Genomic DNA, 15,504 nt, shown 5'->3' with positions numbered 1-15,504 from the left:
AATTTAGATGTTGGCCCATAGATAGCAGGAGTGTATGTGCAAAGTTTTAGACTGATTCAATGAACCATTGCATATCTGTTCAAAATATTGTATCAAGACTGCCCAAATGTGCCTTAATGGTTTATTCATACATTTTCAGTTCATAATTGTGCACTCTCCTCAAACAATAGCATGATATTCTTTCACTGTAATAGCTACTGTAAATTTGACAAATTTAACAAGAATTTAAGCTTTTTGCCCATTTAAGATATGTCTATGTCCTAGGAACTTTTCATGTTACGTAAAGCCTCATGGTAATCACATTAGTCTACGTTAGCTTAACCGTCCCATTGAGGGGACACCCATCCTGTTTAAAAAGCAGACATTACACATTGGATGGGGTATCAATACACTATCCAAAGATACAGGTGTCCTTTCTAACTCAGTTGCTGGAGAGAAAGTAAACCCATCAGGGATTTCACCATGAGGCCAATGGTGACTTTAAAACAGTTACAGAGTTGAATGGTTGTGGCAGGAGATAACTGAGGATGGATCAGCAACATTGAAGTTACTCCACAATACTAACATAAATGACAGCGTGAAAAGAAGGAAGCCTGTACAGAATAAAAATATTCCAAAACATGTATCCTGTTTGCAATAAGGCACTAAAGTAAAACAGCAAAACATTCAGCAAAGAAATGCACCTTTTGTCCTGAATACAAAGCATTCCGTTTGGAGCAAATCTAACACAAAACATCGCTGCATACCAATCTTTATATTTCAAGAATGGTGGTGGCTGCATCATGTTAAGGGTATGCTTGTCATCGGCAAGGACTAGGGGAGTTTTTTAGGATAAAAATACATTTAAAGGCCTGGTCTAAGGCACTGCATCACAGTGCTAGCTGTGCCACTAGAGATTCTGGGTTCGAGTCCAGGCTCTGTCGCACCCAGCCGCAACCGGGAGACCCATGGGGTGGCGCACAATTGGCCCAGCATCGTTCAGATTAGCGAAGGGTTTGGCCTGCAGGGATGTCATTGTCCCATCGTTCTCTAGCGACTCCTGTGGTGGCCCAAGTGCAGTGCACGTAGACACGGTCTCCAGGTGTACGGAGTTTCCTCAGTGGTGCGGTTGGCTTCCGGGTTAAAGTGGGCATTGTGTCAAGAAGCATTGTGGCTTGGTTGGGTTGTGTGTCAGAGGACGCACGGCTCTCGGCTTTCGCCTTTCCCGAGTCCGTGCAGGAGTTGAAGCGATGAGACAAGACTGTCACTACCAATTGGATACCACGAAATTGGGGAGAATTGTTTTTTATTTTAAATGTATTCATGTTTTGTTTAGTGTTGTGTTGTAGTGGCTAGAGGAAATCCTGGTTCAGCCTGCTTTCCAACAGACACTTGGGAGACAAATTCAAATTTCAGCAGGACAATAACCTAAAACACAAGGCTATACACTTGTTGCTATAGCCTTGCTTCTGAGTGGCCTAATTACAGTTTTGACCTAAATTGGCTTGGAAATCTATGGCAAGACTTGAAAATGTCTGTCTAGCAATGATCAACAACCTACTTGACAGAGCTTGACGAATGTTTTAAAAGTTAATTGGCAAATATTGTACAATCAAGGTGTTCAAAGCTCTTAGAGATTTACCCAGAAATACTCACAGCTGTAATCGCTGCCAAAGGTGATTCTAACTATATTGACTCAGAGGGTGAATACTTATCTAATCAAGATATAGTGTTTTATTTCCCATTAATAAATATATATATACACACTACCGTTCAAAAGTTTGGGGTCACTTAGAAATGTCCTTGTTTTCCATGAGTTGCAAAATGAATAGGACATATAGTCAAGATGTTGTCAATTTGTTGAGGTAATCTGAAGAGATTTCACCCCATGCTTCCTGAAGCAACTCCCACAAATTGGATTGGCTTGATGTGCACTTCTTACGTACCATACGGTCAAGCTGCTCCCACAACAGCTCAATAGGGTTGAGATCCGGTGACTGTGCTGGCCACTCCATTATAGACAGAATACCAGCTGACTGCTTCTTCCCTAAATAGTTCTTGCATAGTTTGGAGCTGTGCTTTGGGTCATTGTTCTGTTGTAGGAGGAAATTGGCTCCAATTAAGCGCCGTCCACAGGGTATGGCATGGCATTGCAAAATGGAGTGATAGCTTTCATTCTTCAAGTCCAAATCTCCCACTTTACCACCACCAAAGCACCCCCAGACCATCACATTGCCTCCAACATGCTTGACAGATGGCGTCAAGCACTCCTCCAGCATCTTTTCATTTTTTCTGCTCCTCACAAATGTTCTTCTTTGTGATCCGAACACCTCAAACTTAGATTTGTCTCTCCATAACACTTTTTTCCAATCTTCCTCTGTCCAGTGTCTGTAATCTTTTGCCAATCTTAATCTTTTATTTTTATTGGCCAGTCTGAGATATGGCTTTTTCTTTGCAACTCTGCTTAGAAGGCCAGCATCGCAGACCCGCCTCTTCAATGTATACTATATTTAATGAAGCTGCCAGTTGAAGAATAGCCTTCATTTCTCAGAACAAGAATAGACTGACGAGTTTGAGAAGAAAGTTTGAGCCTGTAATCGAACCCACAAATGCTGATGCTCCAGATACTCAACTAGTCTAAAGAAGGCCAGTTTTTATTGCTTCTTTAATCAGACAACAGTTTTCAGCTGTGCTAACATAATTGCAAAAGGGTTTTCTAATGATCAATTAGCCTTTTAAAATGATAAACTTGGATTAGCTAACACAACGTACCATTGGAACACAGGAGTGATGGTTGCTGATGATGGGCCTCTGTACGCCTATGTAGATATTCCATTAAAAATCAGCTGTTTCCAGCTACAATAGTCATTTACAACATTAACAGTGTCTACACTGTATTTCTGATCAATTTGATGTTATTTTAATGGACAAAAAATGTGCTTTTCTTTCAAAGACAAGGACATTTCTAAGTGACCCCAAACTTTTGAACGGTAATATATATAATTTCTCTTCCATTTGACATTACAGATTATTTCAGGTAGATCGTTGACAAATACATTTAAATTAAATCCAAAGTATGAATACTTTCTGAAGTATTCAGAAATGTACTTTTATGTACTTTTCTGGGACTGAAGAAAACAATTAAATGTTGTGGCAACCAAGACAAACCCACTTGTAATGCATCTGTAAACATACCATGGGTGTGAATAGTGCATTTATATTGCCATCTTGTGGCCTCAGATAAGACTGCAGCCCTCTGCATCCTCTAGTTACAAGACTGAAAATCCCAAAAAGTTCTGTATAAAAACAAGGACTATGTGTTGGACGGCCATGTAACCACTTTTAAACTGTCCTCACATATTGCATTAAATGTGTAAATGTACATACTAAAAGTGTTTCTGAGTGTTATCGCTCATTAAGTTACTGTAAGAAGGCAGTAGGGGAGGCAATGATTATTGTAATGGGATGTTACATTTGTCCAGATAGTTTTTAAACCAGATGTGCACTTCCTCATAGCTTCTGTAATAATGCAATCATTCACTCTGACATTCATTCAAATCATCTCACTCTCCCTCCCCCACCCATTCAAGTCTCTTGTGTGTCCGATTAAATTTTCCCACAAGGAAATAAAAAAAGTCTACAAAGCACCCATCTTGCGACTGCAGGAAGGATCTTCACAGGTCTCTGAAAACTGATAAATCATTGTCAATATGGAAGAGTAGTAACCCATGGGACAATAATGATAGTAGGTCATTATAATTTTTCTACACTGCACAAGCCTCATTGCACTTGTAGTGGTACTGTCTAAGATAGTACCTGAGCTGATAGGGAAGTGGAAGGATATCAATGCCCTGGTACGTAGTGCAGCTACAGATCACGGCGCGGCACAGGTGTTGCAGGGTGAAGGGGAAAGTCCGGGGCAGGGGGAGAGCAAGGAGGGGCTTGAAGAAAAGGCATGTGGCCGGGTCGCTGTAGTTCCGGAGCAGGCCCGTGACACTCGGGTCCCGGTACATGCACGGGTCGCGTCCGTCGAAGCTGAAGCGCTTGCCGTTCTGCTCAATGCGTACATGGAGGGAACGGCTGTAGCGGCGGAAGCTGACTGAGAAGAGGAATTCGTCCTGGGCCGAGTCGCGCAGGAGGTGCCCTCTGGCTGGCCCTCCAGGAGCTCCTCGGCTTCGAAGCGGTCAAGCACGCCCCAGTAACACGGGCTGTTGTTGATCTGGAGGAGGTCCGGGACAAGGATGTAGTCGGTATGGCTGTCACCATGGGCTGCCCCACCTTGTGGACAGGACGGGTCCCAGTCCTCAAGGCTCAGGGGCCTACTTGAGCAAATGCCCTCCCAGGAAAGAGGCATCGAAGGCGGAGACGAGGACGTGGAAGGGAATTGTTCTTTGCTGGCAGCCTGGGAAGCCTGAGCAGCTTGGGCAGTCTCTAGGCCCACGATGGTGCTGGGGTGGCTGGCGTGCTTCTTGATGAGGTGCCAGAAGTGAGCCAGCTCCGACTTGGGTGAGAAGGGACACTTGTCCTGCATGAGCTCCGAGATGTGGATCTTGCGCTTGGACCAGAGGAGCACAGAGAAAGCCCCCTGGAGGACCCTGTTGGGTGGCCGTGGTGGTGATGGTGGCCATTGCGGAGAGGGAAACACTGACCCACCGCATCCTGGAACTTCTGCCGGAGGGAGCGTTGAGAAAGGGCTTTTCGACAGGGGACGTCCGTGTCGATTTCCCCCAAGATGGTGCAGCTACACTTCCTCTCTCGCCGTCGCCACGGACACGAGGTGGAACGCGCCCCCTGCTCATCCATCGGTCCCTCCCCCTCCGGACCCCAAAGGCCGGGGTTTTTCCGGGAACTCCGGGAGCGTTTCTTGCTGCTCCACACGTAGCTGTCTACACTCCAGCTGCGGATGCCACATTTGGGACGGCTGTCTGAACTCCAGGATTTCTACTCAGACATGGTCCTCCCTCCTCTTTATACAGCTCTGTGCTACATCAATGGACAGAGATAAACAAGTAAATATTTGGATTAAGTAACTATCACAGATAAATCAATGGGATTGTTATCAACAAAAGCTTTGAAATAAAATGTCAAATAGTACGAGTAGATGGCATATCATGTTAGTTTAGATAGGCAAAGCTCAGATTCCACACACGTAGGCTAATACTAATAGGCTAATACTAGGCTCCACCTGGGCACATATGCAATTTAATCGTCTAGTTTTGATTTAATTTTGGTTGAGTTGTCAACAAACGTGATTCCAACACGAAATCAACTAAATATGTCACCTTTTCATTGGATTTAGTTTAAAAGTTGGGTTAAAAGAAGACTAAATTTCCTTACTTTGATGACTTTTTGCAAATCCAAAAATTTTTCCATGTTGATTCAACATCATCACATATAACGTTTTTGTTTAAATTACATGGAAACAAAGTTGATTCAACCAGTTTTGCCCAGTGGGCTAATACTGGTATGGCGTATTTCTATTGAGAACTTAGCCCAGTGTTTTACCCAAAAAGTTCAGACTTTTCTGTTTCCATCTACACAGGTCCAGAACCTGTGTCTCACTGGGGGATGGCCCCCGGATGACCTGCTCTAACTTGGGACCAACCACTGGTACTTTTCAGCTTTCATTTACATAGCAATGGCTAACTGTGAACATGAGTTAACAACTTCCATTGTTAGCACCTTCTCACAAAGAACTGTCCTAATGATGCAGAGGTTGTTAAAACCTTGGGTCAAACCCTTTTTTTCAATTTTCGCCTAAAATGACATACCCAAATCTCACTGCCTGTAGCTCAGGACCTGAAGCAAGGAAATGCATATTCAAGAAGATACCATTTGAAAGGAAACACTTTGAAGTTTGTGGAAATGTGAAATTAATTTAGGAGAATATAACACAATAGATCTGGTGAAAGATAATACAAAGAAAAAAAACATGCTTTAAAATAATTAGTTTTTAAAATCATAATCTTTGAAATACAAGAGCAAGGCCATTATATCACTTCGGATTCTAAGCGCAATTTAGATTTTGGCCACTAGATGACAGCAGTCTATAGGCAAAGTTTTAGACTGATCCGATGAACCATTGCATTTTGAATCACTGTTCAAAATGTTGATACATTTTCAAGTACATAACTATAGAGAACATACACAATATATATGGTAATAAAACATTTAAGTTTACACACTCCCAGGGATGTCATAAATGATTGAAAATGTGCTTCCCTACAGAAACGACACTAACCTTTACACATCTAGATCAGCAGGGGTTAAAACTGTAGAACCCAGTTACAACATTTGAATATAAAAAAAGATTTTTCTCAAACAAAACTATGCTACATTTTATCTCTGGGCCCCCCAGGATGAGAAATCAGAGCAAGATTACTGAATGTAAGTACAATATTTACCTTCAGAGGTGAATGTATCAAACCAGTTGACATGATAACTGGGGTGTCTGGTAGCCTAGTGGTTAGTGTTGGGCTAGGAACAAAAACGTTGCTAGATCGAATCCCCAAGCCAACAAGGTAAAAAATCTGTCATTCTGCCCCTGAACAAGGCAGTTCCTAGGCTATAACATTGTAAATAAGAATTTGTTCTTAACTGACTTGCCTAGTTAAATAAAAATGTTTGTTTTTTGTTGTTGTGCACTCTCCTCAAACAATAGCATGGTATTTTTCACTGTAATACTGTAAATTGGAAAGTGCAGTTAGATTAACAAGAATTTAAGCTTCCTGCCCATATTCCCTATGTCCAGGGAAACATTCTTGTTACTAACAACATCATGCTAATCACATTTGCGCACATTAGCTCAACCATCCCGTAGAGGTTAAATCTGCTCTCCACAAGTCCTCAGTGTCAGCCCTAGCTATATGGAAATACAGTCCCCAAAAAACAACACTAAAGCGTTCATGAACATAATCACTGGTGAGTCATGACAAACTGGTGCTGTAGCCTAATGGAGAAACCCGTTAGTGAACTGTGTTTTTTAATTTTTTTATCCTGGTTTAAAAAACAGTTTATCGGAAGGGCAGAACCTCAAATAAACCTACTATTGGTATTGTTATAGACTGCTTGCCTTCTCACTAAAACAGGCAGTGTAATTTCAGTGTAATTTCAGAGGCAAGACAATTCATGACTTTTGAGAGTGCCCCACAGAATGATATCCAACCAATTATATAAAAGTACACTTACTATACAGTTCTACAATGTTTAAATATGCATCCGTACATACCAAAGTCTTTTTTTCTGAAAAGAAAAAAAGTATATAGACACAGAACAGTAGCCTAATTAAAACCTAATTTAATATATTTTTAAAGAACATTCAATAGCGAGTAGCCTACACCTTTTTTCCCCCCTAATCTTCTAAATTGTTTAACTGTTGATTACGTTTGTCTAGAGACTGTCTTACCTTTCAAAGTCGTTTTAGAGAGTCAACATAAATGTTTCCAATTTATATTATAATCTCAACATTTGGAGATGAGGAACGAGCGTTCGGTCCTCTGTCCAGACCTCATCTCCAGAGCGCAAAGCGTAAGGTCTCACAACCAAATGACTAGGCCTAATTGTTTTATTAAAACTATCATGATAGACCTACAGTATATTTCATACCGGACACCTCTGATTATATATTTTTGGGATATAATTTTGCCTAGAATTGTATTCATCTAGCCTATTTATTTCAGCAAACAGAGTCTGTGTGCAGAGTGGTGACCTGTCATTCAGGGCAGGTAGGTCAGAGCAAAAAAATAAATATATATCTATATATATAAATAACAAAAAATTGGGGGGCTTGCATGTTATTTTGGCATTAAGTTAATAAAACCGCAAACAACCATGGTCTCTTTTTTGTTTTCTTGAGTAATGCAGCTCCAAAATGCAGGTGTTTCAGCCAGTGCTTTCTGTGGTGGTAGGGCGGGCCAGTAGAAAATAGGAGCATTTCTCCGTGATTGGCTCAGTATTCTGTCACTTATGGGGACATTGCGCAAGCGCCTAGCTTCTGTCCTTAAGTAAGGCTAAACACCCCAAAAGGCTCAAGGATATTGGCCACAAAAATTAAGTCAAATCACGTTATGTACAGTAGCTTTGATTGGACTGAGCATGTCAATGTCTTACTTTCACAATCTTAGCTAGCAATTATCATCGTGAATCAAGTCTGTACTGGCAAATCCTTTTGAATCTTTGTCATATGAAGACAAATAATAAAGAGAAAATATAAATAAAACGTACCGGTGCTCATCGGTCATTGGACATAAACATTACACAACAAGTTGGAAATCGCAAATTCAACAATGGGTTGTTTGGAAGGAATCGGTGACAGTGGCTAACCGCAAGCATTGCAACTGGGAAGTCAGACTGGGAAAATATGTTTTGAATGGTCATCCAACTCGGAATTGTAAATCTTTTTCTTTGGTGACAAAATTTGCCAATAAGGACCGCCGCACACAACAAGGTCCAAAAGTAAAAGAATGTCTTATATGCTGCTAAATAAATTATGTAATATGCCAGGGAGATATGGTCAGCCATATCAGCTATGTTTTTTTTTAAGTCAGTAAACGAGGCTGAATTAACTGTTTCGCTGCCAGACAAGGCTCCGTTGATAGCCAGGTGTAGTGGTGGTAAGGATTCACTCCATTGTGCTGGAATGAAAGCTCTGCTGTTGGGACAGCTTTGTGTAGGCTCTAAACGTTTGTGGACACTGCTTGTCGCCATTATAGTGCAATTAATGTTTTGTTTAGGGCCTCCCGAGTGGCACAGCTATGACTGTCTAAGTACCTTAGACCACTGTGCCACTAGAGATTCTGGGTTTGCGACCGCAAGACCCATGGGGTGGCGCACAAGTGGCCCAGTGTCGTTCGGGTTAGGGGAGGGTTTGGCTGGCAGGGATGACCTTGTCCCATTGCGCACTAGCGACTCCTGTGGTGGGCCAATGACACGGTAGCCAGGTGTACAGTGTTTCCTCTCACACATTGGTGCTGCTGGCTTCCAGGAAAAGTGAGCATTGTGTCAAGAAGCAGTGAGGCTTGGTTGGGTTGTGTTTCGGAGGACGCACAGCACTCGACCTTCGCCTCTCCCGAGTCCGTACTGGAGTTGCAGCGATGAGACAAGACTGTAACTACCAATTGGGGAGAATAAAATAAATGTTTAGTGTTGTGTACTGGCTTTGCTGGGATGCATCTAAAAACCATTTGGGTGAGTTTGCCCCACCAAGATTTACGTGATAAAACATAAATACATTTGCTCAATGAGCACTTATTGTCTCTCAAATACATCTGGGGACAAGATGGTTGTTGGTTATCAAGCTAGCGAATTCTAGCCATATCAGCATTGACATGAAATCAGTCAAAACACCTACAAATAAGACATGGTATCAAAAACAAGATGAAACGAGCTGAAACTAGTCATTTAGCCTTCATTCTTGCTAGCAATCTGGTCATCCAGAATCACAACAACATGCTGACTTCTGCCCCATGGAAGTGCACACATTGTTTTAGTGACATTGTCAGCTCCACATCTATTATGCCATTTAATATATTTAAAGGTGCAATAAGGGATCTGGGAATCTGTTCAATGGTCATGATGACTCCCATTGAATCTTGAAGAATATAACTTATAAATGCCTCATGAGCTTATCACAACTGTCTCTTATCCTATTGTAACCCAAAATATTAGGCTTACTTAACCTACTCCATTGTTTATAGGCCTATTTGTGTGGTCATCAGTAAAAACAATGTAGCTATTATTGTCTTTACATTGACTGTCATCCCTTGCGTCCATATAGACTAGCTGTGTCTATGAATGTGATATTGGTTTAATTTATCCATCCCCACCTCTGCTTTATTGCAATAATTGTACTTTTAAAGAAATAACTGTAGCCTATATTATTATTGTTCTCAATGCCACCCGATGGTAGGCCTCCCCACACATTAACAACCTCCTCGATATAATTAGGTGACAATAATAGCCTCTGTCTGTTAATCCATTCAACCTTGTTAGAGAGGAAAAGGCCTGGCTTTTAGATCGCATCGAGCACATGATTTATTGATTGGATAATCTTCCGACAGGTTTGTCTGCTTCCAGGGTATCTTCAAGTTGCTCCAAGTAAAAACACAGGTTATTTTGACTGTGATTCTACACATACATGGGTTCAAATACTATTTGAAAACATTATAAATACTTTGATTGAATTTACCTCTCGCAATGGAACCAATAGAAAAGTCCCAAAACTGTCCATCTGGCACTGCAGGAAGGCTATGTATTCCATATGCCATTCACAGTTTCCCCACTAATTGTCTCTAGAAAACCTGTGGTATCAGATATCAAAAGAAGCATTTGAAGGGACTAATCTCTTTTAGGAAAGTCAGTTAAGAACAAATTCTTATTTATGATGACAGCCTACCAGGGAACAGTGGGTTAACTGCCTCGTTCAGGGGCAGAACAACAGATGTTTACCTTGTCAGCTCGGGGATTCGATATAACAACGTTTCGGTTACTGGCCCAATGCTCTACCACTAGGCTACCTGCCACCCAATAATTAAGGGTGCATTTGTAAATTCATATTGGAGTGTCAGAGAGCGCTTGGGCGTTTGTAAATTCAGAGTGTTGTGAGATTGTCGTTGTAAATTGGCTTCCTGTCAAAGCAAGGGCTGATTTCAAGGTTTTACTGCTAACCTACAAAGCATTACATGGGCTTGCTCCTACCTATCTCTCTGATTTGGTCCTGCCGTACATACCTACACGTACGCTACGGTCACAAGACGCAGGCCTCCTAATTGTCCCTAGAATTTCTAAACAAACAGCTGGAGGCAGGGCTTTCTCCTATAGAGCTCCATTTTTATGGAACGGTCTGCCTACCCATGTCAGAGACGCAAACACGGTCTCAACCTTTAAGTCTTTACTGAAGACTCATCTCTTCAGTGGGTCATATGATTGAGTGTTGTACATTGAGCCCAGGAGTGGGAAGGTGAACGGAAAGGCTCTGGAGCAACGAACCGCCCTTACTGTCTCTGCCGGGCCGGTTTCCCTCTTTCCACTGGGATTCTCTGCCTCTAACCCTATTACAGGGGCTGTGTCATTGGCTTTACTGGGGCTCTCTCATGCCGTCCCTGGAAGGGGTGCGTCACCTGAGTGGGTTGATTCACTGATGTGGTCATCCTGTCTGGGTTGGCGCCCCCCCTTGGGTTGTGCCATGGCGGAGATCTTTGTGGGCTCTGTACTCTGTTTTTGTTTATTTATTTTTTTATTATCTTTTGAGGCTTTTTTCTGCTGTACCTACCACCTTGTGGATTTACCTTTTTGACTTGGAAGATTACCTTTGTTCTCTTGGAATTACTTTTGACGTTGTGGATTTATATTTTTGCCTGAAGAACTTTCCTTTTACTTTATTAAAACACCGTCTCAAGTACTGCTGTGTCTGCCTCATCTTCTGGTTTCTGCCGACTATTCGTGGCTCAGTTTGCTAAGTGACTGTTTCTCACACCGGAGACCTGGGATCGTAACCAGGTCTTGACAACTACTCCTATGAAACAGCAATTTAATATTTGATGAGTGTCACCATAAGTCCAAATAGCGTAATACATCTCGTCATGTAATACAACATGTTCAATTAATTAGGCACTGGGGCATAGGCTTTATCGACCACCAACAGAGCAAATGAGTAATCGAACCAGTTAGTAGTTTGTTCCTGAGTCAAATGATTTGTGTGATGATTCATGAATTACTAGGATGACTCCTCTCCTTCCCTCTTGTGTCTCCCTTATATGGCCAGGACACACTCATCCTTTTTGTCCCATTTCAGGAAGTCTATTGAATATGATGCTATTCCCCAGTAGTCTTTTCACAGCAGTTGGTTCAATCAATAGGATGCCTGGCTTTTGTCAAGTTAAAGGTAGGCCTTCATGGCATTCACAGCGACACCAGAAACTTGCACACTCTTTACCACACTCAAACACAAATAACCACACTCGTACAACCTTTACCACACTCATACAACCTTAAAGAGAATTCCGCCACTTTTCAACCTCATATTCGTTAACTTCAGCACCAAACCAGTGTTTAGGTATGTGAAAACAGCGTGTATGTGCTTAAAAAGACAAGGTCCTAAATAAGGCTTCTCTGTGACATCACGGGGTAAGATTAAAAATAAGAAAAACAGTGATTTTCAAATCCTGTAATGAGTTTCTAATTGCTTCCCATGTCACTGAAAATCTAATAGTTTTTGAAAATCACTTAAAAAAAAAGTTTTAACTTTTAATGTCATTATTGATGATATAACCTTTTAACTTTATATTGTTTTCTACAAAACGTAGAAATGCACCGTTTTCACATACAGTATGTAGACATTGGTATTATGATGAAGATAATGAAAATGAGGTTAGAACGTTTTTATTATAAAAAATGTTTTTAAATCTAAATATTGCCCCCAGTGTTGATCAAAGCTCAGAACGCTGAGGCTATATTCTTTCTTGATCGGACAGTTCTAATCGTACCTGCCTCTTTGCGAACGAGTGGAATCATAAACAGTCTCCCAGATTTGCCTTTTTAGCAGCACATTTACAACTCTCTCAAACGACTAACTCCTCTCTCTTGCGGCACAGGCCGAGGGCCTGAGACGTGAAATTAACTACCCCAGCTCGCAGTCGGCCCAAGTAGGCAACAAGAGACGATGCTGACAGAGTGCAATGCATGCAGGAGGAAGAAGAGGAGACAGCAAAAGAGAGGTTAGGACAGTGGCTCCCAAACTTGGGGTTGGAGCCCACTAAGAAAATCTGTTCTCATCTAATCAAACAAGTAGGAACTCTAAAAAATAAGATATGTTTCAATATGAACATCTCCACATCTTCCTTATAGGCCTACATTAAAATGCAACCAAAATCCAAACAATACAGTTAATTTTGTTGCTGGTGTGAATCATTTGTATAACATTACAATTATATACTGAGTGTACAAAACATTAGGAACACCTTCCTAATATTGAGTTGCACCCCCCTAAAAAAAGATCACATACACAGTCCATATCTCAATTGTCTCAAGGCTGAAAAACCTTCTTTAAACCATCTCCTCCTCTTCATCTAGACTGATTTAAGTGGATTTAACAAGTGATATCAATAAGGGATCATAGCTTTCATCTGGATTTACCCAGTCATTCTATGTCATGGAAAGAGCAGGTGTTCCTAATGTGTTATACACTCAGTGTATAGTTAATATGCTATTCGTTTGTAGCTCGAACTGAGTTGAATGAACCTCAGTTTGCTTGTTTTTGCTGTTCGCCAAATAATAGGGGGGGGGGGCTTCTGGACCTCACTAAAACTCAAGCCCTGGTTAAGGCCCTGCCCCCACTCATGGAAAGGCTTTTAGTCGCCTGTATTGACTTCCATCAATAGAATCCGGTCAATAGTGTGTGTAGGGGGTGCGGCACTACCGGTGTTGCATGCGTGAACCACACACTACTTGAAACAAACCATTTCACTTCATCCTCACTCACACACACACACATGCATGCGTGTGCACACACACACACGCATACACAGACACACAAGCCCTGTCAAGGGCTTTAGAATGGCTTTAGAAGCTTCTGATAGGCTAAATGATGTAATTTGAGTCAATTGGTGGTGTACCTGGGGATGTATTTCAAGGCCTTCCTTCAAACTCAGTGCCTCTTTGCTTGACATCATGGGAAAATCTAAAGAAATCAGCCAAGACCTCAGAAAAGAAATTGTAGACCTCCACAAGTCTGGTTCATCCTTGAGAGCAATTTCCAAATGCCTGAAGGTACCACGTTCATCTGTTCAAACAATAGTACGCAAGTATAAACACCAAGGGACCATGCAGCCGTCATACTACTCAGGACAGAGACACGTTCTGTCTCCTAGAGATGATCGTATTTTTTTGCGAAAAGTGCAAATCAATCCCAGAACAACAGCAAAGGACCCTGCATTCCAGAGGGACATCAGGGACTGTAACGTTCTCTGCTTCACGGAAACATGGCTCACTGGAGAGACGCTATCGGAGTCGGTGCAGCCAGCTGGTTTCTCCACGCATCGCGCCGACAGAAACAAACATCTTTCTGGTAAGAAGAGGGGAGGGGGCGTATGCTTTATGGTTGACGAGACGTTGTGTGGTCACAACAACATACAGGAACTCAAGTCCTTCTGCTAATCTGAAAACAAGACTCCCTAAATTGTATCAGCATATCGATTGCGCAACCAGGGCTGGCAAAACCTTGGATCATTGCTATTCTAACTTCCGTGACGCATATAAGGCCCTCCCTCGCCCTCCTTTCGGAAAAGCTGACCACGACTCCATTTTGTTGCTCCCTGCAACAAAAAAGCTAAAACAAGAAGCTCCCACGCTGAGGTCTGTTCAACGCTGGTCCGACCAATCTGATTCCACGCTCAAAGACTGCTTCCATCACGTGGACTGGGATATGTTTTGTATTGCGTCAAACAACAACATTGACGAATACGCTGATTCGGTGAGCGAGTTCATTAGAACGTGCGTTGAAGATGTCCTTCCCACAGCAACGATTAAAACATTCCCAAACCAGAAACCGTGGATTGATGGCAGCATTCGCGTGAAACTGAAAGCGCGAACCACTGCTTTTAATCAGGGCTAGGTGACCGGAAACATGACCGAATACAAACAGTGCAAGGCAATCAAACAAGCTAAGCGTCAGTATAGAGACAAAGAAGAATCGCAATTCAACGGCTCAGACACAAGAGGTATGTGGCAGGGTCTACAGTCAATCACGGATTACAAAAAGAAAACCAGCCCAGTCACGGACCAGGATGCCTTGCTCCCAGGCAGACTAAATAACTTTTTTGCCCGCTTTGAGGACAATACAGTGCCAGTGACACGGCCCGCAACCAAAACATGCGGACTCTCCTTCACTGCAGCCGAGGTGAGTAAGACATTTAAACGTGTTAACCCTCGCAAGGCTGCAGGCCCAGACGGCATCCCCAGCCGCGCCCTCAGAGCATGCGCAGACCAGCTGGCTGGCGTGTTTACGGACATATTCAATCAATCCCTATCCCAGTCTGCTGTTCCCACATGCTTCAAGAGGGCCACCATTGTTCCTGTTCCCAAGAAAGCTAAGATAACTGAGCTAAATGACTACCGCCCCGTAGTACTCACTTCCGTCATCATGAAGTGCTTTGAGAGACTAGTCAAGGACCATATCACCTCCACCCTACCTGACACCCTAGACCCACTCCAATTTGCTTACCGCCCAAATAGGTCCACAGACGATGCAATCTCAACCACACTGCACACTGCCCTAACCCATCTGGACAAGAGGAATACCTATGTGAGAATGCTGTTCATCGACTACAGCTCAGCATTTAACACCATAGTTCCCTCCAAACTCGTCATCAAGCTCGAGACCCTGGGTCTCGACCCCGCCCTGTGCAACTGGGTACTGGACTTCCTGACGGGCCGCCCCCAGGTGGTGAAGGTAGGTAACAACTTCTCCACCCCGCTGATCCTCAACACTGGGGCCCCACAAGGGTGCGTTCTGAGCCCTCTCCTGTACTC

The 15,504-nt window shown here is 42.6% G+C and overlaps 1 pseudogene; it reads right to left on the bottom strand.

Annotated features, from left to right (window-relative positions):
* Window positions 1-3,743: 3,743 nt before the first annotated feature.
* On the bottom strand, window positions 3,744-4,932 carry LOC109882857 (suppressor of cytokine signaling 4-like; annotated as a pseudogene).
* Between the last annotated feature and the right edge of the window lie 10,572 nt (window positions 4,933-15,504).

Source organism: Oncorhynchus kisutch, linkage group LG7 (assembly GCF_002021735.2).
Source record: "Oncorhynchus kisutch isolate 150728-3 linkage group LG7, Okis_V2, whole genome shotgun sequence".
NCBI lineage: Eukaryota > Metazoa > Chordata > Actinopteri > Salmoniformes > Salmonidae > Oncorhynchus > Oncorhynchus kisutch.
The sequence above is the reverse complement of the archived record's forward strand: the minus strand, read 5'-3'. Positions and strand labels throughout refer to the sequence as shown.